Source organism: Pelobates fuscus, chromosome 4 (genome assembly GCF_036172605.1).
Source record: "Pelobates fuscus isolate aPelFus1 chromosome 4, aPelFus1.pri, whole genome shotgun sequence".
Taxonomy (NCBI): Eukaryota; Metazoa; Chordata; class Amphibia; order Anura; family Pelobatidae; genus Pelobates; species Pelobates fuscus.
In genome coordinates, this window is record NC_086320.1 from 365,773,805 (window position 1) to 365,795,565 (window position 21,761).

A 21,761-nucleotide genomic window follows, 5' to 3' on the forward strand; every position below is an offset into this window, starting at 1 on the left:
AAATTGCCAGATAATCTTTCTAGGAAATGAACCTCTGGGTCTATACACTGTGAGTGCTGATTGGAATAACCTTAGGTGGGACAATGCACAACCTGATAAAGGTCAGAGTAAGCAGTGCCTCTTGCAGTTGCACTGTCAGAGTGCACGCAATTAGGAGAAACACAGCAGTCTTCTTGGTGACAACAAGAACAATGTTCTCTTTTCTTTTTCGTTCTTTTTCTTTCTTTTTTTATGAGTTCTTTCAGTAATTTATATTTAAATTGTGACATTTTGAAATAATCACACTCAATCCAGATCTTTGACAGAGTGACTATTCCAACGATGCATTTGCAAACTGCATTTGCTTTAAGTGTGGTGTCATTTTGTTAAAAAGATCTGTTTTTCTTCATTCGTGCCCTTGTAATATTTTGCTATTTGTGTGATGACAAAGGGTTTTTTGTAAAAGATTGCTGTGGCATTTCGCGAGGAACTGACATTTTATAGTGTATATCTTATTTAAAACAAATGGGATTTTCCAATTGGACACGCACAATTTCAAACCAAAGTACTAGAAGCTATTACTTAAACGCATAATATGTCTTTATTATTAAATTACATGGTTGAACGTTACCCTCTATTTGTCTGGTGTCACTGAATGTTCAAACCTTCTAAAGCACAGGAGCTAATATAGTACAATTATAATGAGATGTATAGCTAGCCTTCATTCTTATAAAGAAAATGTAACAGTCCATGAATCCGGAATCATTTAAATAACCTTCTAGAAGCTGTAGGGATGATAAAAAGAAACAATCAAAATGACTCCTGTTTTTATTGCCTTAATTCCCTCTGTTTAAATATGAATATTGATCACACGGTAAAAGTTGAGTTTGAATTCCCAGCTTAGAATTTCCTGGTCTCATGTTATCTACAGAGGCACATATGGATTTATTCGCTAAACTCCAAACAGTAGTATGACAATCTAATTTCTCCTAAAACAAGGATAGGCAACCTTCGGCACTCCAGATTTGGTGGACTACATTCTCCATGATGCTATTACACCCATAATGCTGGCAAAGCATCATCGGAGGTGTAGTCCAAAACATCCGGAGTGCCAAAGGTTGCCTATGCCTGTCCTAAAATATCAAAGCTTAGACTATAACCAAAGGTGACAATAGGTACCTAGCGCTTGTTTTGTGATGAGAAATGCAGTTCGAACAATTCAAACCAGAGTCTGTCTCTTCTGGTTGTGAGTAAATGGTATGGAGGAAGAGTGAAGTAGTTCCTTGTAACATTCCTCAAATACAGGTCAAATATGCAAGAAGAGAAGACAAGGAGCGCAATATGGTGTAGTATGACACTTATTGATTGAAGAAAAAATGTACAGTTATTGTTAGAAGAAGACATGCACTTACAGTATATGGAGCTAACAGTCAGCTCCAATTTAGTATACCTGGGCAGTATATATGGATATATGGTAAATGTCTTGAGCCAATGGGAGTTAATCTGGGAGTATGTAAAAGAAACAGAAAACAGCACCAATATAGTGTAGTGTTGTAGATATACTGGATGGAGTGGTCAGTGGCGACTTTAGACTTTGTGAGGCCTTAGGCAAAACTCAAACATGAGGCCCCAAGTAAAACAAAAAAAAATAGGGGTTGCATTGTGTGTATAAGGGGCTGTAGTTGTATTGAAGGACAAGCTTGCAGTGCTGGAGAGTTCATCGTACAGTGTCGTGGCTCCCTGTGCCGCTGCGTTGTGATCTCTCACTGTAGATATGTTACAATTTGCAAACTAAATTAATTTGCAATAAACAAATTTAATTAGCACTTGTGCTAATCGTTTATACATGACTGCGGGGTATGGTTACATAGCCTTGCAGTCGTGTATACATAAGTGCTGGTGTGTGTATTTCTGAGTGTATCTGGCATTGTTTACCTGTGTGTGACAGGGTTTGGGGTGAGTGTGGCACAGTAGGAGGACAGGATTGGAAGGGTTTATGTGGTAGGGTGAGTGTGGAAGGGTGAAGGGGGTGAGTGAGACAGACTTATAGAGGATGAGTGTAACAGGAAAAAGTGTAGAGTAGGTTAGCGCTAATAATATACAAAGGAGGCAGCAACCTTACAGAGGGTCACCCTCTAACCCTCTGGGATAAGGATGTACAGGAAAAAAGGGGAGAAAAGGCTGCGCCAAGAGATACAATAAAATAAGTCCCAATAAAAATATAAAAAGGATATATATAAATATATATAAAAGTCAATATAAAAAGGAGGATAAATGTCTATGTTGCGCTGGTGTTCTCTCTTCTTATGATGCTTTGGATCCTCCCGTGATATGTAAAATATAAAAGGGAAAAGGACCAATGGTGCAGATTGTGGGGTACGTGGAAAATGAAGAATAAAGATGTAATAAACTCACATTTGTATGAGCTATAACCAGCTCAGGTGGAATGGGCGTTCTGCAGTATAATCCCTGCTAGTAGGATATCAGGAAATTCTGATCCACTGGTGCTGTCCAATTCTCAGGAGAAGGGAGAAAAATATATAACAGATAGTGCTCTCTGAAGATAAGATGTGGTATATACAAAACAAAATAAATATACTCACAGTATACAGTGCAGATGACACTGCACTTGAGATATGGCGTGGGTGGTATAATCCCCACCTTAGGATATATAAAATGCCAGGAAAGGATAATATAAAATTGGAGTGATAAAAATATATATAATAAAAATATGAATGGCACAGAGATAAAGCCAAACGTAATTTATTATTAAAAGTATACAATAAAATCCATTAACGCGTTTCACCTCAAGGGTTTTATCAAAATGGAATAACATTTAAAACCTGGCAAGAATAAAATATATATAGGTGCACTGTTACTTTAAAAACGGCGCCAAACATAGCATCAATTAACATTAGCCAATCACAGTTAGGCATAATACATATGAAGGATACAGCTTATAATACTATTAAGAATAGGTATATTCTAAAAGTTTGGTGTGTGCCAGACATAATAGGCAGAAGAAAAATGGAAAACGAAGCTATATAGCTTGTATAATATTAGATTGTATTTACACTCTAGCGCTTGGGGTTGTGGGAGATGTAGTCCGCTGGCCACGTGTCAGTTCAGATCCAATGAGCATCCTGGGCGGGGCTTGCGCGCGTCACATGGTCCGCATCACACAAAGACAGTGTGATGCAGGAGTCATGTGATCGCCACTGAGGAGCTTGGGAGATGTAGTTAGAGAACCCAAAATGGGTTTTTAAATAGAAATAGCTAGCTTAGGAATATGTAATGTCGGCAAGAGGATGCATGGCAACAGATAGCCAAATTTAAAATTAATACAAGGGTAACATATAAAAATTAACTTGGTATTAACAGGCATAAATGATATATATATAGAAAAGGCTAGCTTAGGTATATATAATATCAGCAGACAAATTAGTATGCATGTAAAAATGCTGGATAGCAATAAATAGCCATATATAAAGTTAGTAAAAGAATAACATATAAGAATTAACTTGGTATTAACAGGCATAGACAGTATATATGGTGATAATCTTATTAGTATTAGATATGTGTACTATAGCAGCATGGGTGGTATTCATCACATTAGTGCAAGGTGAACTAGCAGCATAATGTTCCATTATAGGAAATAAGATCAATATAAAATGTCTTAGAGGGCAACACTTGCTTAAAACCATATGTAGAAGCATATATATATACAGACAAGTAGAAATTGAATAATAAAATGAAAATAAAAATATCGATAAGAATATCTATTCTGCTTGGTGGTCATATTGGGGGTATCCCAGACCATAATGCCGTAGGTGACAACTATGACTAGGATAGCCCCCAAATGACCACAATAGAAGAATTAAACCACATATTTATTAAAAGATTTTTAAACCATTTTAAAATTATAAAAAGTTAAATAAATCAAAGTCTGCATTTAAACCTTTGGGGGCTAGGGTCTGTAGGTTGAATACCCATTCCATCTCGTTTCTGCCTAAGATATTTTTAAGATTTCCCCCTCTCCAGGGAATTTTACATTTTTTTATACCCATGCAATTAAGAAGTTTGGGGTCCCGATTATGTATTTCAAAATGTTTTGATACGGAATGATTAGCATATCCATTTTTTATATTGCGACAGTGTTCTGCTAATCTTGTTTTCAGGCATCTGGTTGTCATACCAACGTATTGGAGGCCACATGGGCACTCCAATAGGTAAATAACATTAGTGGTATGACATGTAATAAAGTCTCTAATAGTATAACTCTTATTAGTTGTATTTGATTTAAAACTAGTGATTTTGGACTGGGTAGTGGGATTCGTACTTTTACATACGACACAGCGTTTGCACTTATAAAAACCCGTCATCCCGTTTAAAAAAGTAGATTGTGTTTATTTTACTTCTCTGGTGTAATTATTGGTTAAAATTGATCTAAAATTTGGTGCACCTCTAAAAACAATTTTGGGCTGTATTGGTAATATTTCTTTAAGGAGGTCATCTTGTTTTAAAAGATGCCAGTGTCTCTTAATCGTTTTTTTGATAAAGCCGCTTTTATTGTTAAAATTTAAAATTATGGGAAGAGTAGGGGCTTTAGAGGAGTCTTTTTCTTTATAGGTTAAGAGATTTTCTCTAGGTTTACTTTTTACTGTTGTTATAATGTTCTCCAGTTTTGTGGGTGAGTAGTTCTTCTCAATGAATTGATTTTTTAAAAGCAGTGATTGTTCGTTAAAATCATTGATAAGAGAGCAATTCCTTCGCATTCTTAAAAATTGGCTTTTAGGGGCGCTCTCAAGCCATGGTTTATAGTGACAGCTCGACTGGTCGATCGCTGTGTTGGTACATACCTTTTTAAAAAATGTTTTTGTATGTACCACCCCTTGTTTAATAAAAATGCTTAGGTCTAAAAAATTGATTAAATCTCTACTATATTCGTGTGTTAAAACAATCCCTCTATTATTTGAGTTGAGGTGTGAAATAAAAGCATTGAGTGAGTCCTCAGAACCTCTCCATATAAAAAACAAGTCATCAATGTATCTAAAATAGGTGACCAGGTTCTGCTCCCACGTATGCTGCCCCCAAATGGCACTGGATTCCCAGTCCGCCATGAAGAGGTTGGCATAGCTGGGAGCGAACCTGGTCCCCATCGCTGTGCCTCTCTTCTGAAGGTAAAATGAGTTAAAAAACCAGAAATAGTTATTGTTTAAAATAATATCAATGCCTTCTATAATAAAATCAATTTGAGTATCTGGAACTCTTTTTTCGTTAGAGAGCATGGATCTAACGGCATTACAACCTAATTCATGCGGGATTATAGTGTATAGGGAGGTAACGTCACATGTCACAAGTAAAAAGTCTTGTTCCCAGTAAAATCCATTAAAAAAATTAAGTAGTGTCATAGAGTCCTTCAGATAAGACTTCATAAGTTTCGCAGTCGGTTGTAGTAGAGTGTCGATGTACTGAGATAAGTTACTAAAGGGGGATCTTATCCCTGACACTATGGGTCTACCTGGGGGGTTTTGGGCATCTTTATGTATCTTAGGCAGAAAGTAAATTACGGGAATTCGGGGATTTCTGATGGATATATAGTCAAACTCTTTTTTGTTTAGAATATTTTTATCTAGCCCCTTTTGTAAGAAGGTATTAAGTTTTTGTTGTATACAGGGCGTTGGGTCTTCAGATAATTTCTTATATACATCAGTGTCATTTAGTTGCCTATAGGCTTCTTGTATATACATGGCACTTGATTGAATGACCAGACCCCCACCTTTATCTGCAGGTTTAATAACAATGTCTAAATCTTCTTGTAGTTCTTTCATTGCTGTTATCTCTACTTTATTTAAATTTTGGGTATCGTATTTGCTATATTTGATTTTTTCAAAATCTCTTAATACGGATTTTTCAAACATTATAAGAGGAGCTGACTTAAAATTGTAGGGATAAAAAGTAGATTGTGGTTTAAGATCTGTGCTGATAACTGTAGGTTGTTCTGTAGGCAGTGATAGGGGAGGAGAAGCGGGATTAGTGGTAATATTTTGTGACTTATAGAATCTTTTTAATGTGGCTTTGCGTGTGAATTTATTTACGTCTAAAAATGCCTGAAATGGCTTAAAAGAATTGGTCGGGGCATATTTTAGCCCTTTGCTTAAAACAGAGATTTGTGCTGCACTTAAAATGTTTTGTGATAGATTAAAAATACCAGTATCTGACTCTTTGGGGATAGTTATTGTCTTTCTACTCTCTCTAGTCTCTCTTTTTTGTTGTCTTCTGCCACTTCGTTTGCCTCTGGACTTAGGGGTCTTTTTTTGGTCCTTGTTGGGTATGGTGTGTTGGTGAAGGTGTGTGGATGTGTTTGAATCTCTAAAAAATGATCGTCGTTGTCTATTTCAGAATCAATGGATAACAGTTGGTACCTATTGGTATGTACAATAGGGGTCTCAGAGTGATTTTTGTAGTAGTGGTTAGGTTTGTGGGTTTGATGTGAGTGATTGTGGACATCTGGGCTACGTGCATGGTAGTAGTTGTGACGAGAGGCATAGTGAGTAGAGGTATTGTTAGTAACTCTACGTGGTTGGTAGGGTGCTGGTTGGTGGTATGAGGGTGCAGGTGCATAGCCAGAGTTATAATTTCTATAGTAAGGTCTTGGCTTATTAGGAGAAAAATTTGTAGGTTTGTGTGACACAAAGTGGTGATTTTTAGGGGCATATGGGGACTTGTGTCGTGTGTTGGATGTAGTTGGTCTTTTGTACTGGTATGGTTCTCATATTTGAGGAGGGGTTATCTGACGTATATCTTTTCTTTAGGTGATAAGTCCTAACTTGTCTGTTGGCATAATCTTGTTTGTCCCTTATGTATTTTTTGACTTTGATATGTTTAGTATCAATTTCTATTTTTTCAATTTTACTTTGAATTAAAACTGAATTTTGTTGGTATACATTGCTCTCTGTAAAGGGCAAGAGTTTTTCTTTGAGATCATTAATTTCTCTATCTAGGTTGGACAATTTTTTGCTCTTTTTTTTAATTAGGGTGTCCATGAGGCCAAATGTGCACGTTTCCAGTTTGCTATTCCATTCCTCCATAAATTCTAGATCATCTTGATCTGAGGTAGGTAGTTTCATAAGTCTTAGGCCTCGGGGTGTGATATGTTCGTCAATATATTTTTTAAACGTAGCAATCTCCCATTTGAGTTTAATTTCTACTGTAAGAGCTCTTTCTAGTTTGATAAAAAGTTCTTGTTGGGAGAAGATAGGGGTCCTAACATAAATAGGACTATTAGGTTGGGTAGAAAACACATGGTCTATATCAATAGTGTGGTTGGTTCTATAATCGAAAATAGACATATTAAAAGCAGCTAAAACCAGAGGGATATAGGCAAAATACAAGAAAAAGTGTAGAGTAGGTTAGCGCTAATAATATACAAAGGAGGCAGCAACCTTACAGAGGGTCACCCTCTAACCCTCTGGGATAAGGATGTACAGGAAAAAAGGGGAGAAAAGGCTGCGCCAAGAGATACAATAAAATAAGTCCCAATAAAAATATAAAAAGGATATATATAAATATATATAAAAGTCAATATAAAAAGGAGGATAAATGTCTATGTTGCGCTGGTGTTCTCTCTTCTTATGATGCTTTGGATCCTCCCGTGATATGTAAAATATAAAAGGGAAAAGGACCAATGGTGCAGATTGTGGGGTACGTGGAAAATGAAGAATAAAGATGTAATAAACTCACATTTGTATGAGCTATAACCAGCTCAGGTGGAATAGGCGTTCTGCAGTATAATCCCTGCTAGTAGAATATCAGGAAATTCTGATCCACTGGTGCTGTCCAATTCTCAGGAGAAGGGAGAAAAATATATAACAGATAGTGCTCTCTGAAGATAAGATGTGGTATATACAAAACAAAATAAATATACTCACAGTATACAGTGCAGATGACACTGCACTTGAGATATGGCGTGGGTGGTATAATCCCCACCTTAGATGAGTGTAACAGGGTTGGGGGGTGAGTCTGACAAGATTGGGGGGGTTAATGTGATATAAGTGTGGCAAAGCAAGGGCAGGCGAGTTTGGTATGGTTGGAGTGGGTGAGAGTGACAGGATTAGAAGGGGTTAATGTGAGTTTGGCTGGGTGAAGGAGGTTACAGTATGTTGGGGACTTAAAGTGTTTGGAAATGGTGATAGTGTATGTGAAGGGGGTGACAGTGTGTGTGGATGACAGTGTGTGCATGTGGGGGTGACAGTGTGTGTGTATGATAGGGTATGGGTTGGAGATGACAAGGTGTGTGGAGGAAGGCTGTGACAGCATGTGTGTGTGCTAGGGCCTATGACAGGGTGTGTGCAAGGGGCTGTGACAGGGTGTGTGCAAGGGGCTGTGACAGGGTGTGTGTGAGGGGCTGAGACAGGGTGTGTGCAGGGGGTTGTGAAAGGTTGTGTGTGTGTGGGGAGTCAGGGTGTGGTGAAGGTTGTGACAGGGTAGGGGTGCTGTGAGAGGGTATAGGGGGATGTGACAGGGTCAGGGTGGGGAGCTGTGACAAGGGGGGGAGCTGTGACAGGGATGGGGCCTGTGACATGGTAGGGGGTGGTGAGGGAGCTGTGACAGGGTAGGGGGGAGCTGCGATGGGCTAGGTGGGCTGTTACAGGCTAGTGGGTGGTGGGGGAGATGTGACAGGGTAGGGGGTGGTTGGAGCTGTGACAGAGCAGAGGATGGTAGTGGGGCTGTGACAGGGTAAGGGGTTATGAGGGGGCTGTGACAGGGTGTATTAATAGCTTTTTTAAAATAAATTGATTCCCTGGTGGTCTGGTGGGGAGTTTCCCTGGTGGTCCAGTGAGCAGGCTGTATTCCTGGTGGTCTCCCTATCCGGTCTGCAGTTGCGCGCAGACCACATGGTAAGTCTTTAAATCTCCAGTCAGAACATTGCCGTGGTAACCCCGGCAACGCTCTGATTTACTGGAGATTGCCAATCACCTCAGTCTGTAACTCTGCACCTAGCGGAACTGCAGACCAGAGGCTGTCTCTCTGCCATGGGCAGACTGGAAGAGTCTCGCACATGGTGGCATAAAGGGCAAGCTGCTGGGCCCACTCCTGTGTCTGGCCCTCTGTCATAGACCGAAGACCCAACATGTCATTCTGCTCTATCTATGGCAATTTACTTGGTCTCGAGGCCCCTATCAACAAGAAGCCTTAGGCAGTCACCTAAATCGCCCAATTAGAGAGCAGCCTCTGGGAGTACATATAAAAGTACACACTCATATTTTTAGGAGCCTCGGAAGACTCCTAGTAAATAGCGTGGAGTGGAATGGAAATCTTGAATACATAGTGGCAGTCCTTACAGTGGTGATATGAGGATAAAACAAAGATGAAATATAGTACTAACTGTGTAATTTAAAAGTAATACAATAGTAGGAAAAGTACTCACACGTATCGAGCAAAAAATGGTTTTGCTCAATCTGTAGGGCATAGGTGGTATGTTCACCACCAAGGATGATGATGTTCAAACCAGAGGATAAAACAGGAAGGTCCAAAGATTATAAAACTATTGTAGTTCTATTAAATGCAAATAATAAAGTCAGATAAAGCAGAGTAAACACACTAACGCGTTTCACCCAGTCTTCAAACTTTATCAAAGACTATAACCGAGCTGAAAGGAACAAGGTGAATCGTTAGTGTAGGACTACCAATAGGTATACCTTGATGCAGCAGGTGTGCATGCACTTTAATTGGATTGATGCTAAATATCTCTGTTATTTAAATTGCATAAGGATTTGGGATAATGTGCAGGTAACATTTTCTTTCTGGTTTAGTGCTATGTATTTGGGCTGATGAATATTATAGCCATTGCTGATGCAGTGGAAATTTGAGTGCAAGGCTTAATTCCCAGTGCTTTTACAAGCTGAGTTGAAAATTTAATTTTGACTAATTAACTATTGTTTTTGATTTTTTGTCAGTTTTTAATTCACTACGTTCTGATGTTCACTGAATGTTCACTGAAGGATCTCGTTGTTTGTACTTTTTTAAGGTTCTTCAATTGTCTGTATCATCACTTCTTTAGTGTCCTTTTTATGTATCTTATTTTTAACTTTTTGGTCCGTATGACCCGGGTTTTCCCAACTTAAATAAGAATCACAGCACTAATAACTGTGACATCAAATATAGCACTTTAATCAGGATTACGTGAAATTGTAGCCTCTTGAAACATTTAGAAGTAAAATTGGGGTAATGTCCGCATATCTTAAGTCTAATATATATATTTCCGCAAAATGTGTTAAATAAGTTTAGCCGATATGATTTTGAAAACTAATTACTTTTTCCGTATCCTTAAGACCCCATTTATGAAAAAATGTCAGGTCTGATTTGCATTTTCCTCCTATGTCTGTAATATATGTCATTCATCAGCCCCCCCGCAGTATTATTATAATATAATTAGAAACAGTTTTTACAAACTATTCTTATTCATCTAATTCTATTCTTCTCATTGTGGTTGAAATAGAATCTATATTGATATATAATCATAAAAACCATTGCACGAGTTATTAAGTGTAATCCGAGAAAGTTTAGAAGATACAATTGTATATAACATTTACATTAAGCTTTGTATTAATAAGTAATGCAAACCATTCGAATGTTACAAGGAGTGAAATTGATACTTTTTTCGTCTGTTTTTATTTCATGTATTGGCACTCTATGAGTCAAATTATATGGGAATTGACTTTCCTGCTACAATACTACGGATGTCAAAGAACTTTAATCTTACAAGCAACTAGCTATTACACAAACTCTTTGGTTACAAGAAATTAATCTCTGGAATAAAGATCTCAGCATTAAAAATGTGGACACGATTATAATTAACGGGATTCTATATAGGAGTACCCTTTAACCTTCCAACTGCGTGATACCAAACTGAGGCATGAGCCGCATACGTCTTACCTGTGGGTGGTAATGACATAACGGCTCACACACACCGGCATTCACTCTCCTAATTTGAGGGAGGTATATAAGCCACACACGGAGAACCAGGAATCACTTGAATCACTTGAAAAGCCACACTGCAGTGGCGAAATGCGTCCCGGTTATATTAGGACATTGTGCCTTATTTTATTTTATACTATTTGTTAAATAAATTTTATTTTTAAATTTTTATCAACCTGGTTCACGGTCTTATGCTGTTATATATGGGAGTGTAGTCCCTAACTACACTACGCCTGCACATCCTGGGCAGGGGTGGGTCGCCTATATGAACCCAGAAGCGATTAACACCAGAGCTGGGTCCACAGCTCTCTGTTTGTGAGTGTGCAAATACCTTTTTAATATTAATTTTATATTCTTGTACCATCTACACTATATTGTATAAATTATTTTAGATGTAGATACTATCATGGATATCTTCCCTATTCCGCATTTAAAGACATCAATTTACTGTGGACTTTTCCTCCTCTATTTATCCTAAAAGGTGATTATTTTTCTATTATATAAGCGCTACATCTCTCTCTCTTTGTACTAAATGACTCCCGCCTACCCAAAGGTAATTTTACATACCTAGGAATTAGTGATGTCGCGAACATAAAATTTTCCGTTCGCGAACGGCGAACGCGAATTTCCGCAAATGTTCGCAAACGGGCGAACCGCCATATACTTCAATGGGCAGGCGAATTTTAAAACCCACAGGGACTCTTTCTGGCCACAATAGTGATGAAAAAGTTGTTTCAAGGGGACTAACACCTGGACTGTGGCATGCTGGAGGGGGATCCATGGCAAAACTGCCATGGAAAATTACATAGTTGATGCAGAGTCTGGTTTTAATCCATAAAGGGCATAAATCACCTAACATTCCAAAATTGTTTGGAATAACGTGCTTTAAAACATCAGGTATGATGTTGTATCGATCAGGTAGTGTAAGGGTTACGCCCGCTTCACAATGACAGACCGAACTCCCCGTTTAACGCACCGCAATCAACCGCAAACAGTCCATTTGCACAACCGCAAACTCCCCATTTGCACAAGGTTGGATACCAAGCTAGCCATGTCCCGTTCCTTGTCCTCACTGATGTCATTGAAGGTCTCTTCCTTCACCCAGCCACGTACAACACCAAGGGTCCCCGAAAGGTGACAACAAGCCCCCTGTATTTTTTTTTAAAATGTACACTACTGTTACACCAGATATGAGTTCCACTGGTGTGACACTGTGCCCTGACAGGCCATAAGACGCACACGTGTGAAGGAAACTGACTGCTATTATTTCACAGTCAAATTTCTATTTTTTTATTTTTTATGTACACTACTGTTACACCAGATATGAGTTGCACTGGTGTGACACTGTGCCCTGGCAGGCCCTGAAACGCACACGTGTGAAGGAAACTGTAACGGACCGTTTCAGCATATGAGGGGTTAAAATCCGTTTAGGCTATAATCCCCTTTTCTCAGATAGGCACAGCTACTGCAGAACATCAAAACTCACGAACTAGATACAGGCGAATGCATCAAACTCCCGAACTGCATACCAGGGAATAAGATAGCACTCCAAGCTGGAACCTCACGAATAGCTGCTAGCAGATGAATAGGAAAAGCAGACATCAGCTTACACTCCTAGCAGTCAATCTCCAACAGCATACAGTGAATCCCCCCAAGAACGAGACAAGGCTCCGTGTTGAAGGTCAAGCAGTGGTCTGAGGTTCTGGGGCACCCAGCCTGGTTTTTATTACATGAGTACACATACAGGCCACACCCAGGGGGAGGCATAAAATAACCAATCACATACATGGTTCAGCCCACACATCCCCTCCCCTCAGATAACATTAAACCCAATTATCCGGTACACCTTTTCAGCCAAGTTCTGGATGTACCCCAAAAACAGGGGGTACACCTTTAAATCCAGCATCGCTGGATAGCCCTTATTCAGGGGGACAACATATTCAAAATTTAAGTCATTCGGATGAACGGTTCGGGAGATATGGGGTTCCAAAGATTTGACCGACCGCATGGGTAAAGTATCCGAAAACAGTTCCATGCATTTTGGCCCTGCGGTCGGTCACAAACAAGGGAATGAAAACAGACGAATTGCCTGTGTTATAGAGCCTGGAGAGGGTTTGAATGAATTCCCTTGTTTGTGGGGTTCTTTCTACCGAACGGCGGGTCATTCGGTAGTTTCTATACGAATTTCTGGAAGTATGGAGGTCTCAGCGGTGTTTGCCTAGTCAAGTGTCCGATTTTAGTTCCAGACACTCGACGGCAAAACACCGCTGTTCGGTAGTTTAAGATGGCCGCCGCCACGTGTTCGGCTCCCGAATGGCGGCCACCCAGAGGACACAGACCACACTGCACTGATTGCCAATTACCCGTTTGCAACATTGTTGCAAACGGTAACTGGAGGCACACTTATTCCTGGGTGGTCTGGTTGTTCGGTAGTTTCACTCAATATACTGAATGGAGTGATTCTACCGAACAATCAGATGAATGCTGCATACAAATCACCCAGGATAAACTTAACACATATATAAATACATATATAATATTACAGGCAGTACACTAGAATATGCTTCACAGTCTTAGTCCCAAAAGTCCCAATGTGTCCATAGATGCTGTTAAAAGGGCCAGTAGCAGCAATATACAGTACAATATGCCCCAAATAACCCAGGGGCCATAGTCAGTAGGTAGGAGGCTAGCAAACAGGCTTCTCCAGGGCCCAGTGGCGAGGTTGGTTTCGTCACAGAAACTGACTGCTATTATATTACAGTCCAAAAAGTTTTTTTTTGTTAAATGCAAGCTATTGTGACACCAGATATGAGTGGTGGCACTGGGCAAGTGGGCACAGTATACGCTGTGAGCCTGACACACACGCTGGCAGACAACTAACTGCTATTCAATCTATTACAGTCAAAATTGTATTTTTTTTTTTAAATGTACACTACTGTTACACCAGATATGAGTTGCACTGGTGTGACACTGTGCCCTGGCAGGCCCTGAAACGCACACGTGTGAAGGAAACTGACTGCTATTATATTACAGTCCAAAAAGTTTTTTTTTGTTAAATGCAAGCTATTGTGACACCAGATAGGAGTGGTGGCACTGGGCAAGTGGGCACAGTATACGCTGTGAGCCTGACACACACGCTGGCAGACAACTAACTGCTATTCAATCTATTACAGTCAAATTTTTTATTTGTTTTTAAATGTACACTACTGTTACACTAGATATGAGTTGCACTGGTGGGACACTGTGCCCTGGCAGGCCCTGAGCCTGACACACACGCTGGCAGGCAGGCAACTACAATTAGATTACACAGGGAAAAAAAAAAAGCAGACTGATGTTCTAGCCCTAAAAAGGGCTTTTTGGGGTGCTGTCCTTACAGCAGAGATCAGATGAGTCCTTCAGGACTGTAGTGGACACTGAATACACTATCCTAGCTATCAATTTCCCTATTAAATCAGCAGCAGCACACTGTCCCTTCTCTCACTAAGAATGCAGCTTGAGAATGAATCTAAAATGGATGCTGTCCAGGAGGTGGGAGGGTCTGGGAGGGAGGGTCTGCTGCTGATTGGCTGGAATGTGTCTGCTGACTGTGAGGTACAGGGTCAAAGTTTCCTCAATGATGACGAATAGGGGGCGGACCGAACATCGCATATGTTCGCCATCTGTGGTGAACGCGAACAAGCTATGTTCACCAGGAACTATTCGCCAGCGAACCATTCGGGACATCACTACTAGGAATTCTTTGGTATTGAAAAGGGGACTTCAATTTCTTATCCAAAATAGCTGTCAATTAAAAATGCTCAGACTCAGCAATTAGTTTCAGCATGACTATTTCTACTTAAAAATGGGAAATTCCATTGTCAATTCTCATTATTTCCCATTTTAGTTAATAGCCATGCCAGAGGTCCCTACAAAATTGATAATTTTATGCCAAACAATATTACAATTCTTTTACAAATTCACCACATTCTCCTCGTTTAGTGAATAAATCCTATAGGCTCTCACAGAACACAGCAATCAATCTGGCCACCTGCCCTCTATGAGATCTGGGACTAGATTTGTGAATTTGCTCTACCAAGTGCCTTTTGCATTTCTCAAGCATTTTCAGTTGTTTTATTACACTGGACAGATCTTCCCATGATTTATCACTTTCGTAAAGCTCCGATTGAACACCCTTCCACCCCTAACTTCAATCTATGTCCTTGTTTTAATTATTTTTACAATCCAAATCCTTCCATCCAGGGGAGGGCTGGTAATCCCTCCCCCAAGGTTACAATCACATAGGAGTAATAAATTTCAGCCACATCGCCAACATTCGTCTTCTAATTTAATGCAGTTGGAGTGAGCTGTGTTGTTTATTTAAGTATTACTCAGGAACTGATCAGGGTCACAATTGACAGCAATGAATTACAAAGATTAATATGTCTGCCTTTTGTGCTTTGGTTGGTGGACTCAACAATTTAAAGATACATTATAGGGAAATTTCATCTGAAAAATTGAATGTATTTGTACGTGCTCCCCCCCCCCCCCTTGACAATGAAAGCCAACCTTTACCCTATTTTTTGAAATTTTCTACAAAGAGGTAGTAAACACTCGACAAGTATAAGATTCATATTATATGATATTGTATAACAAGACAGACTGCAATGAAACAATAAACAGATAGTTGTCAATAGTTGTCAATTCACTAAACAGTGAATGTGGTAAAATTTAATTTTTTCAAAATTTAGACAAAATAGCAGAATCTGGAGAAATCTCTAACTTGTCTGCGTAGGTTAAAGCTTTTCAGCTCAAATAGCTTACCATTTATTAGCACGTCAGGTGTTAGATCACCTCATATAACTACATGAAAGGAAAAACAACCACTATATAATGAAAAGGAAATAACGTAAAGAAGGACAAAATACGTTGGACTGTTTTACTTTCTTTCTTGTTTTTATTTGTTTTTTTACCCTATGTTTTTTGGTCGTCTACTGATCTGGTCGAGTATGATGTGGTCCGCTACGAGTGGGGATATGCCTGTTTTTATTTACTTCTTGTAAGTGCATTTGTCTAGTAAACTTTTGAATTTTTATACATTATTTCACTTTCAATAATAATATTCTCAATCAATGGTTAAAATTATAGTCTCATACTGTGGCGGAACCCACCCCGCCACTGAGCATTGGAAGGGCCTGGCTGCCTGCCTCTTACCCGCTGACTATGGCCCCTGGAAAACTGGTACACTTAAAGATTTATATTTGGGCATATTGTACTGTATCTTGCTGCTACTGGCCCTTTTAACAGCATCTATGGACACATTGGGACTTTTGGGACTACTGTCCCTTTAAGACTGTGAAGCATATTCTAGTGTACAGCCTGTAATATTATATATGTATTTATATATGTGTTAAGTTTAACCTGGGTGATTTGTATGCAGCATTCATCTGATTGTTCGGTAGAATCACTCCATTCATTATATTGAGTGAAACTACCGAACAACCAGACCACCCAGGAATGAGTGTGCCTCCAGTTACCGTTTGCAACAATGTTGCAAACGGGTAATTGGCAATCAGTGCAGTGTGGTCTGTGTCCTCTGGGTGGCCGCAATTCGGGAGCCAAACACGTGGCGGCGGCCATCTTAAACTACCGAACAGCGGTGTTTTGCCGTCGAGCGTCTGGAACTAAAATCGGACACTCGACTAGGCAAACACCGCTGAGACCTCCAGACTTCCAGGATTTCGTGGGGAAACTACCGAACGGCCCACCGTTCGGTAGAAAGAAATTCACGAACTAGGGGATTCATGTGAATCCCCCTTAGTCTCTATAACACCAGCAATTCGTCTGTTTCATTCCCTTGTTTGTGACCGACCGCAGGGCCAAAATGCATGGAACTGTTTTCGGATACTTTACCCATGCGGTCGGTCAAATCTTTGGAAACCCATATCTCCCGAACCGTTCATCCGAATGACTTGAATTTTGAATATGTTGTCCCCCTGAATAAGGGCTATCCAGAACTTGGCTGAAAAGGTGTACCGGATAATTGGGTTTAATGTTATCTGAGGGGAGGGGATGTGTGGGCTGAACCATGTATGTGATTGGTTATTTTATGCCTCCCCCTGGGTGTGGCCTGTATGTGTACTCATGTAATAAAAACCAGGCTGGGTGCCCCAGAACCTCAGACCACTGCTTGACCTTCAACACGGAGCCTTGTCTCGTTCTTGGGGGGATTCACTGTATGCTGTTGGAGATTGACTGCTAGGAGTGTAAGCTGATGTCTGCTTTTCCTATTCATCTGCTAGCAGCTATTCGTGAGGTTCCAGCTTGGAGTGCTATCTTATTCCCTGGAATGCAGTTCGGGAGTTTGATGCATTCGCCTGTATCTAGTTCGTGAGTTTTGATGTTCTGCAGTAGCTGTGCCTATCTGAGAAAAGGGCCTATCTTTAAAGGTGTACCCCCTGTTTTTGGGGTACATCCAGGAATTGGGGAAAAGTGTGTACTGTATAATTGGGTTAAGTATTATCTAAGGGGAGGAGATGTGTGGGCTGAACCATGGATGTGATTGGGTATTTTATGCCTCCCCCTGGGTGGGGACTGTTTGTGTAGTATTGTAATAAAAGCCAGGCTGGATGAGCCAGTCCAGAGTTCCTGTTTTACCCTCAAAGTGATGTGTCGTCTCATTATTGGGGGAAGGATTTATTGTATGCTGTTCCAGTTGACTGCTAGGAGTACAAGCCTATTCGTATGGTTCCTATTCAATGGTCTACAGCATTCAATTTAAAGGTTTCTCGGATTCAGTGATTGTGGTGTCTGCCAGAGTGCTTGGAGTCCTCAGGAAGCACTAGGAGCATCCATTAACGGAGGTACCAGGTCGGGGTGCCAGGCGATCCGTTACACATACTATAGCAGCTGAGCACACAAAGAATATCCCAAAATTCTTGTGGTTAAAATTTATATGAGAAAAGTGCCAGCGCTTAGTTAATAATCCCCTTAGACAAATAATCTAGGGTACCAAGAATTATAGAAATTCGACCTTAAATGTATAGAGTCCCAGTTTGTATTCAATACTTTGGAGTATAGATCTGGGAGGATGGGGTATCTGTCCTGTTTGCTCCACACAGTATACAAACGGTAATTATTCCAGAAATATCGGTACCTTTAACCCCTTAAGGACCAAACTTCTGGAATAAAAGGGAATCATGACATGTCACACGTCATGTGTCCTTAAGGGGTTAAAGGATACAAAATGAGCACATAGTATAATATTGCACCCTTTATTTTAAATCCCCAATCCCCCAAATGGAACCCTTATATAAAATCGATGTGGTGCTGTTGCCAATAACCACACAAACAGCGATGTAACACTATTATGGAGATGTTACCACCTCGATGGACGGTAGTTGCTGCAGTCAGACCGAAATGGAGCTTCCACAAGCCGGGATGACGCCTGCACTGCACACCGCTGTAGTTGTCTAAAGGCTCTGGACGCCGCTTTTTATCAACATGTTTCGCCCACTTCCCAGGGGCTTTGTCAAGATATCGATTTTACTATGTGCTCATTTTGTATCCTTTAAAGGTACCGATATATCTGGAATAATTACTGTTTGTATACTGTGTGGAGCAAACAGGACAGATATCCCCATCCTCCTAGATCTATACTCCAATGTATTGAATACGAACTGGGACTCTATACATATAAGGTTGAATTTATATAATCTGGGTGCCCTAGATTATTTGTCTAAGGGGATTATTCACTAAGCACTGGCACTTTTTTGTATAACTTTTAGAGTATATACCGCAGCTGGGAAGAAAAGACCAAATTTCTACCTAATTTGTGAGTGCATTCCCTTTCCCTTATTTTATTTGTCCTACACAATATTACACCATTTGTCGTTTATTTTTACATTTCCAGGGATTCCTGCTACTTTGAGTATGTAGACTCGATACGTAGACATGTTCAGGGTTATTCACTAGAGTGAGAATTCAAAGTGAATTTTGAATTTAAGTCCAAAAGAGCCAAACTGTTAGGAATCTCTAATTCATATATGCTCCTAGTTCAACTAAACTTTGAAATTCTCTTTGAATGCACTTTGAATTCTTACTTAGTTCCTAGTGTTCAAATGAAAACATTCTTCCCTATCTATTAGTATGGGTTCCCTGCTGGTGGAATGCATGTTTCAAATTCATCAATTCTTATTTTTTTTTGTTAGCTTTTCCTTTCCACCCTGTTGCTGGAATGAGTGGGGACTGTCAACTGATCAATAATTATTCCTTCAGATCACAGCCATGGTGGTCTACTGAAGCATACAGAATGGCTACTGAGATTTCATTGTCATTCCATGTTGTGAAGTGCATTTTATAGTGTGCATTAATAAAACGATATTATGAATCTATCAGATCTAACATTATCTAGTAATCTTAGCATCATAAACCAAAGGCCACAGGCATTTAAATCCATGAAATGAAGTGTACGGTGGACCTGGCAACTATAATGTATGAATAATGCGAATCAAAACTAGCCTGAGTAGGTTGCAATAATTAGAAATCATTAAACCCCCCCCAATTAAAAAGTGCAGTATTAAAATACAGATCATTGGGAATATTGCTGGGTGTAGAGAGAATTTGGAATGGAATTGGAAGGGGACACGAAATTAGAGACAATTATCTTAACGGGACATGCAAGACTGTGTCCGATCTTATTTTTAATGTGCTGAAAGCCACGTATACATAAATATATAAAATAAATGCTTACACTATAGTTGCTGCACATACCAAGTGTCATTCATGTTCACAAGTCTTAAAGCAGCACTGTCACCTCCTCCACCCCCACTCCACACAAAATTAGTATTTCATAAGATAATATTTTTATGAAATAGTCATAGTGACTGTGTAAGAATTTCACTGTAATGTCCACACTGTCCAAAGATATACTGTGACAAAGTAGGTATTTTATTTCCTTCAAATAGGAAAACAAAAAAAACAAAAAACTTTTAACTGTATATTGGTAAAGTAGTCTCACACTAGGATGAATGACAAAATGCCTGCCAAGTAACAATTGTCTATTTCCTGCTAACAGTTTTGTCTAGTGCTCCCGGCAGTATTGGCTGCTACTAGTAGATATAGCATACAGTCTAAGCTACTATACCAGTCAAATCAATGACCCAGGCTAGACAAAAGTAATATTATTAAGTTTCCAAAGCAACATCCCTTTTCCCCCCAAAGATATGTTTTTTTCCAAGCAGTTAACTATGAAAAAAACCAACAACTTTTAACAGCTGTGTATTGGTAAAATTGTTGCACTAGGATGAATGGCAAACTGCCTGCCAAGTGGCAATCTTCAATCTCCCACTCAATGTATTCTGTAGTGGTCTTGGCATTACTAGATGCTAAATATAAAATAAAGCTAAACCTAACCTCATAGTGGAATCAGTGACCCAAGCTATCTCCCGCTTCCACCAGACACAGCGAGAGTGATCACACTGTATGTTTGCTGGCCTGTCTCAGTGGCTGAAGTCAAAGTGTCCAGAAGAATCCTGCTTGGAAGTATGTCTTACTGCTCCTTCTTTTTTCCAACTCTTTGTCAGTTGCCACTTGATCTGTGAAATAGATGAACATTTACTGGCTGTCCCCTAACCATCAATAATCTAAGCTCACATGGTTGGACAGACTTCTTATCAATCATGACAAAACTAAGTTTCTAATTTGACCCCATCCTCTGAAAAATCATCATCTTCTAAATTGTATTTACTTTTTTTCTGCTCCCAGGAATGGCACAACGAATTATGATCAGCTCACCCTAAATTCTGCCATGCGGCTGTTCAGGAATCAGAAATTCTAACGACAACCCTATCGGCTCGAGTTTAGCAATTCTACTATTAATAGCATGTTAAAAATAAATCAACATAACACAACAAGCTCATAAATATCACCCACAGAGAGAAACTGTAGCGGGCCCTGGGTAACCCGGCTGGTTACCCCTGCTATTAATGAAGTAAGAGACCCGTTTTCCCCAGTAACCAGATGACATACAGTTCCAGGGGTATAAAAATAACTTTATTGGCCACACTCGAGTTTATTCTTTACCCATGCAAGGGATGGATCACTCATACAGACAATGTCCCCTCCCAGGGTCCTTCCCGTCCTACTGGCTGGATGATGGAAATGGACCCCAATCCCTTTGTCCCTTGTTCCCACCACTCGGTGTCCCCTCCCAGCGTCCTTCCCCTCCCAGGGGCCTGTGCGTGTGACAGGCACTCCAGTGCCTTTGTCCCCAGTTTCCACTACCCATACCCCCTAACAGCAGTGTCCAGTAAAGCAGGAAGTCTATGGACAGGGTAAAAAGGTGGGCCACTGACACAAATCACATAACCAGAAATGCCGAAAGGGGCGAACATACACAAAAAGGGGGCATGTCTGTGTCCACATGTCTCCCAGTCCCTTAGTGTCTGTGTCCCCATGTCTCCTAGTGTCCCCATGTCACTAGCACACTAGGGGGCATTGAGAGACATTGGGACAATGGGAGATATGGGGACACTGAGATACTAGGGAACACTGGGAGACCTGGGGACACTGAGACTCTTAGGGAAACTGGGAGACATGGGGACACTGGGTGGCTGTGAGACACAAAGGGACACAGGTAGACATGGGGCACTGAGACACTGTGATACATAGGGGAAACTGTTATATATAGGGGACACTTGAGACTTGATAAAGACCTGGGTACAGGTCAAAACGTTGCGGTGTCCAATAAACTTGCTTAAATCTATCACAGTGATTTGTTTCTTTTATACTAGGGGACACTGAGACACTTTGGGACACTGTGAGAC